This window comes from Octopus bimaculoides, chromosome 4, assembly GCF_001194135.2.
Source record: "Octopus bimaculoides isolate UCB-OBI-ISO-001 chromosome 4, ASM119413v2, whole genome shotgun sequence".
NCBI lineage: Eukaryota > Metazoa > Mollusca > Cephalopoda > Octopoda > Octopodidae > Octopus > Octopus bimaculoides.
This window is the reverse complement of record NC_068984.1, coordinates 105,280,034-105,286,529: the sequence shown is the minus strand read 5'-3', so window position 1 is coordinate 105,286,529 and position 6,496 is coordinate 105,280,034.

Below are 6,496 nucleotides of genomic sequence, written 5' to 3'. Positions count from 1 at the left end.
TATATATATTATATCTGTATATATAAAAGGCAGGATGTGAGTGTGTGTATGTGAATGTAATTTATGCACATCCACAAATCAGCACGCATGTCGCTCCAATTTTAGGAGGACATTCATCATGACCCTATCTGCATTTTCGTCAACTTTTTCTCTCAGAGGCGTCTGTGTATAGCTGTAAAAATCGATTTTCAACCATAGATTTTACCAATTTTGAAGTTTGCTAACATGGCGAAGTGAAAGTGTATGCATGTGTGGTTTTCCTTATCGGCAGCAAATACAAAAAATGCCAATTTTCTTTCAGAAATTAGCCAAAAAACATTAAAGAAGTGATTTTTAAATTCTCAAACGCAGGATAATGATATAGCCTGAACAGGATAAACTGCCCCTATTTTGCGGAAAAAAGTGTTGGCAGCTGGCTATAAGACTAAAACTCACACCTCCGTGATTACGTGTCGCGGTGCTCTAAACCGTTAAGCTAAACCACCCCCACAATGACATATATATATATATGTATATATTATTAGATGGACTCTGCTACCTTCAGGAAAATGGGTGTGCTCAATATGTAGAAAAGGAATAGGAAGAAACTTTGTACAGTGAATGCAGTGTGTAAGCCATGGTTGCACAAGGGACCTAGTGAGATGATAGGCTAACAGTGAATAAACACTTTTTATGTTGCAGATACACAGGTGTAGTTTGCAGTCAGAGCAGTAGTAAAATTAATTCCTTTGAATCCTTGAAAGCCTCCAATAGAAATAGGTGATAGCTTCTCTTATCTTGGCATCTTAATTAGCTATGGAGAAGAATGCTTTGAAAGCCTAGTAGCTGAAATAAGGACATTAGAACAAGTTCAATGAGTTTTTGTTTCTGCTGACAACAACTGCATACTTTCTTCAAACAAAGTTTAAATTTTGTGTTACTGGTGTACAAAGTGCAATGATGTATGGTAGTGAGACATGAGAATGAACACAGAGAATGCCTAAGTGTTAGAGAGAAATGAAGTGAGCATTCTTCTCTGGATGTGCAATGTTAGTATGTGTGAATGATGTGGTAAAGATGAGTTAAGAGATAAACTGGGTCTAAGAGGAATCTGTTGTAGTGTTCAAGCGAGATGACTATATTGATGCAGAGATGTGATTCATGTGGATGATAACATATGGGTAAAGAAGTGCCAGGAGGTCCTAGTAGAAGAGGAAGACATGCCAGAAATGATTAAAGCTGATCCCACGATGTCAAACCTCACAAATGGATGACAAAGGAGTACAACAAATAGTGAGACACTGTGTTGGAAAGAACCTATCCAACCCATGCAATCGTGAAAAAGTGAAAGCAAAAATGGTACTATTGTTGCTACAGTTAATATGTGTATGCATGCATATCTAATATAATAAATGCAAAAACTAATTTCTGTGTGTCACATCTTGACCCCACCTCTCTCACTATTCAGTGACACTTCTACTATTGCTCATGCTGGGGTGAGAGTAATAGTAGACATAGAGATGGTGAGGGCAGTGGTGAAGATAGACAGTGAAAGAGAGAAAGAAAAAGAGAGGGAGACAAAGAAATTTAGAAAGAGTTGATGTTTTATTAAAAGTAGTAGTGTTGATAATGGCAGTGGGAGTAATAATAAGAGAGAAAGAGTGGGTATGTAAGAGAAAGAGGGACTGAACCAACATACTGAACACTGATGGTAATGGGGTGATAGTAATAGTATGAGCTGTAGCTGTAATAGAAGTGGAGGTGGCGATGATGATGGCAGTGGTGGTGGTAGCCAAGGTGGTTAGGGATGACAGTGAGAGTAAGCAATGTGAAAGACAGTGGTGGAGGGGAAGGTGGTGAAGTCAAAGGTATTGATGTTGGTGGCGTCAGAAGTCTGAATGGTGTGTGTATGGCAGATGTGGTGGTGATGGTAGTGGTACTGTTGTTTGTCATGCAGCTTTGCAATTAGTTCCAAGTTGACAAATTATATCATTGTTTTGATGAAAATTGTTCATTGCTTGAAAAATATTGTTCAAGTTTAATAAAATTTAATATGTACTCAATGCATGAAGTGTCATTGTTGGGCCCAAGGCCTAATGAAGAGCCCTCCACAGGAGCTAGTTTAAAAGCCACCTAATAGGGCGGCTTTTAAGCTAGTATGTATATATGCGTGTTCCTTAGATCAGCACTAGCTACTTCTGGCCATGTTTTGGTCTTCTTCTTCTACAGACTCTTACATCATTTAACACTTTTTCACCCAATTATCATCACTTTTCAGACTTAACACATAGTCAATACTAATGTAATCTTTTCTTTTGTACACTACGAAAGATATCTCTGGTGCTCTGTTTATTTTTCAAAATCTCTATTCTCCATCATTCACACAAGTCGGCATTACACACCTGACAGTGTATGCTTGCTTCATTATCCTTTTTCTCCAATAATCAGACAAGATGACATTACACACCCATTTAAGCATGCTTGCTAAATTCCTTTCCAGCCTTTACATGTCCACATCCTTTTTTTTACACTAAAGGGACATGAAACTAAATGTCTTTGTATTCTACCATTTCTGTTTCCCATATATGTTGTTTAACCCTAAATCAGCCTGATCTAGTACACCTATTACGATCAAAAGTATTCAAGCTATAACCATTACAACTTATTTTCAGAAGCAGTATATTCCTTAGACAATATTATTGCACTTCTTCATCTCCCGCTAACCCTCTCCTGTGGATAAATGCTCTCAACTCTTCTATACTGCCTTGGCCTGAACAGTCACCTCAGGCACCAGCACCTTTCGCACCCATGGAGAGGCTCAGTCACTTGCTACAGATTAGCTACTCAGATACAAGTTAATACCAATGACGATTATCCAATGTGTCTTTTGTTTTTGAAGACAGAAAGATGTGGTTTGAAGGAGATTTGGTAAATATTTCTAGGAGAGTAATGAACCATGCATTGGCGCTCTCATTGATTTATCGATATTTGGCTTTATTTGTTGTTGTACATCAAGGTCACAGTGGAGTTCCAATCCTCCCTGTTGAAGTGATTTACATTGCATATTTAGACTGTAAAAACTTAGGAACATTATTATGGCAGATACAATACATCTTTAATTTCCTCCACTTTGAAAATTACAAAGTTTAAAATGCCTCTGTACAAAGAAAGCAATATCAAATGTCACAGAACATTTTGTCACATAATCCAGATCATCATCATCACCATTTTACTGTCTACTTTCCCATGCTTGATGGGGTTTATAGAATGCAGATTTCCTAAGGCCAAATGCCCTTCCTAATGTCAACCCTTACATGTTTTGAAATAAAGTAATATTTCCTTATATTTTGCAGAATATGGGAAATGGATGACATTAATACTCATTTATAACTAATACATGATGTCAAGACAAGGTGACACAAATGTGCATAAACTCACAAACAAACACAACACACATAGACTTCTTATAGATTCCTCTCTCAAATCCACTCACCAGGCTTTTGTTGACTTGGGGCTACAATTGAAGAAATTTGTTGAAATTGCTGCACAGTAGAACTGAACTAGTAACCATGTGGTTGAGAAGTTAATTTCTTAACAAATCATAATTTTGTTTTCAAAACTGGAGTAGTGGGGTCAGGGGCTTCCATCTAGGCTATTCCTTAGAACCAGGACTCTTAATCAAGGATTTTACTTATGAATATACTATACTACAATTTTCAAAGTCCTAAAAATGTAATTCTGAAACATGCTTCATCCCAAGGGCTTTGGATACCTGTACCATTATGCATTTTTCCAGTTCTTCATTGGTTCTGTTATTAACTATATTCATGATTTCTGATTTAGACATAAGGCCAATAATTTTGAGATGAGTGGTATCAACAACACCAGTATTTGACTGGTACTATATCTTATTGAGATGAAAGGGAATGTTGATTGAAGCAGGATTTGAACTCAGAATATAATGAACAAGAAGAAATATTCCAAAGCATTTTTTCTGATGTTCAAGCTATTCTGCTACTTTGATACACTAACTACACTTATAATAATGACTTGCTTGAGGCAGAAAACCAGAAAATTTGGAGAAGGTGGTTGGTTGTATTTACAGCAAAAGTTGACTGGTGCTTTTTTATATCAATCCTGAAAAGAAGAATGGCAAAAACGAACTTGATGGAATTTAAACTCAGATTGCAAAAATAATAATCCTTAATATTGATTTAAAATTTTGTCACAAGGCCAGGAGAGGGGATAAGTCAATTGCATCAACCCAAGTGTTCAACTGGTACTTATTTTATTGACCCTGAAAGAATGAAAGGCAAAGTAGATCTTGGCAGAATTTGAACTCAGAACATGAAGATGGACAAAATGCCACTAAGCACTTTGCTCTGTGTGCTAACAATTCTGTCAGCTCTCCACTTTATGATAATCCTTAATATTGAGTATCAATAGCTACTATTATAACTATTAATTAAGGCAGTGAGCTGGATAAAATGCTTAGCAGTATTTCATCAGCCTTCATGTTCTGTGTTCAAATTACACCAAAGTTGACTTAGCTTTTCATCCTTTCAGGGTCAATAGAATAAGTACCAGTCAAGCCTCCTCCAAAATGGCTGGTATTGTGCCTAGAGTAGTAAGGACTTTTACTATTAATTTTATAGTATAAATAATGTTTTTATTATTATAAATAATATTAAAAGCAAATATTATTTTTATTATTGATTAAAGTATCAAACTGGCAGAATTGTTAGTGTTGGACAAAAAAAAAAAAAAGCCAACTGGTTTCTTATTTTTTTGACTCATTGTGTTCTGAGTTCAAATTCTGCTGAGGTTGACTTTGTTTTTATCATTTGGGATTGATAAAATAAGTACCAGTTAAACACTAGGGTCAATGTTATAAACTTGGCCTTGTTCTAAAATTTGAAATCATTATTATTACTAAATAATAGCAATAAGCAAAATCATTATGGCACAATGACACATAACTTAATGAAAAATGTATCAAGAAATAAAAAAAAAGAAAGAATGATATCATTTTTAGTTCATTTTTCATTTTTGCTATTTTTTTCATTTTTTGTGTGTTTGTTATCTCTTTTTCTTTTTGTTTATTCATTTTATCTTTCTCTTTTTTATTTGTTTTGTTTTGATCTTTTTTTTTTCACCTGTTTACTGAATTACATTTCAGAAGTTGATAATTCATATTTTTTTTCAACATTCAGTGACATTCAATAAAAGAAACATTTATACTTTAGACATGCATGCATTCAAGGGGGAAAAAATTAAAAAATAATAATAATAATAATAATAATAATAATAATAATAATAATAATAATAATAATAATAACAATAATAATAATAATAATAATAATAATAATAATAATAACAACAACAACAACAACAACATACATACAAATAAAATAATGAACAAATTTATCAAAGAAATTTTGCAAATCATTATCATCGTAATTAGCTAAATTATAATTATTTTTCTAAGAAAACTACTATGTTTAATGGACTTTTTTTCGTTTTTGAAAAATAAATATGAATTAGAGAAAAAAACATAAACTAGAAAAAATAAAAATTGGAACAAAAAGGAATCCTGGGATATTCTCCCTCAAAAATACAAAAGAAAAATGGTCGTATTTTTTTGTTTTTATACATATATATTTATATATATTTATAAAATATGATATGAGATGTACTTTTTTAAAAGAAATTTTGTTAAACATCATCATCGAAATGAATAATTGATGACAACATAAGTTTGTTTTTTATTGTTTTTCTTTTAAGGAATGAATTTTTTTTGATTTGTTTTTGTGTTAATTTTTTCCAATTTTTTTTTCTTTTATACATCATCTATTTTCTGGTTCTGCTTTATTCATACAAATACTCACTGACTCACATATACAAGCAAAAGGAAAACTTAAATTTTCATTCTAAATTTTTCATTCAAGGTTCAGCTTTAAATTATCTGTTAATGGTTACACACCCATACATATACATACACATAAAGGAAAAATTTAAATAAATGTAACTAGAAAAATTTAAATAAACATAACTAGAATATCATCCAACTGATGATTAAATATATAAAATTAACAATAATAATAAAAAAGATATAAAAAATAAATAATATATAATCAAAGAAAATGGAGAAAAGTGAACATGTTCTAGTATATTTCCTCTCTCTTTTTTTTTTTCAAAATTTAAAACAAAATGTACTAAAAAGAATGTTACAAAAACATTTTAATGATTAATGAAGTCATATTAAAATACATTTTTAAAAATATACATTCATACATAGAAACACACACAAACACATATATATGTACACATATACATGTATATGTATATATCTGTGTTTCATTTCATATTTTCATTTTGAACTGAAGTCTTAAACATGAATATTATCTAAATCAGTAAATATAGCAACCCAAATATCCCTCACTAAAAAGTAATAAAAAGGTTAAAAAACAAAAACAAATAGTAAATGCTTACTTAAGTCATCATACATATATATATA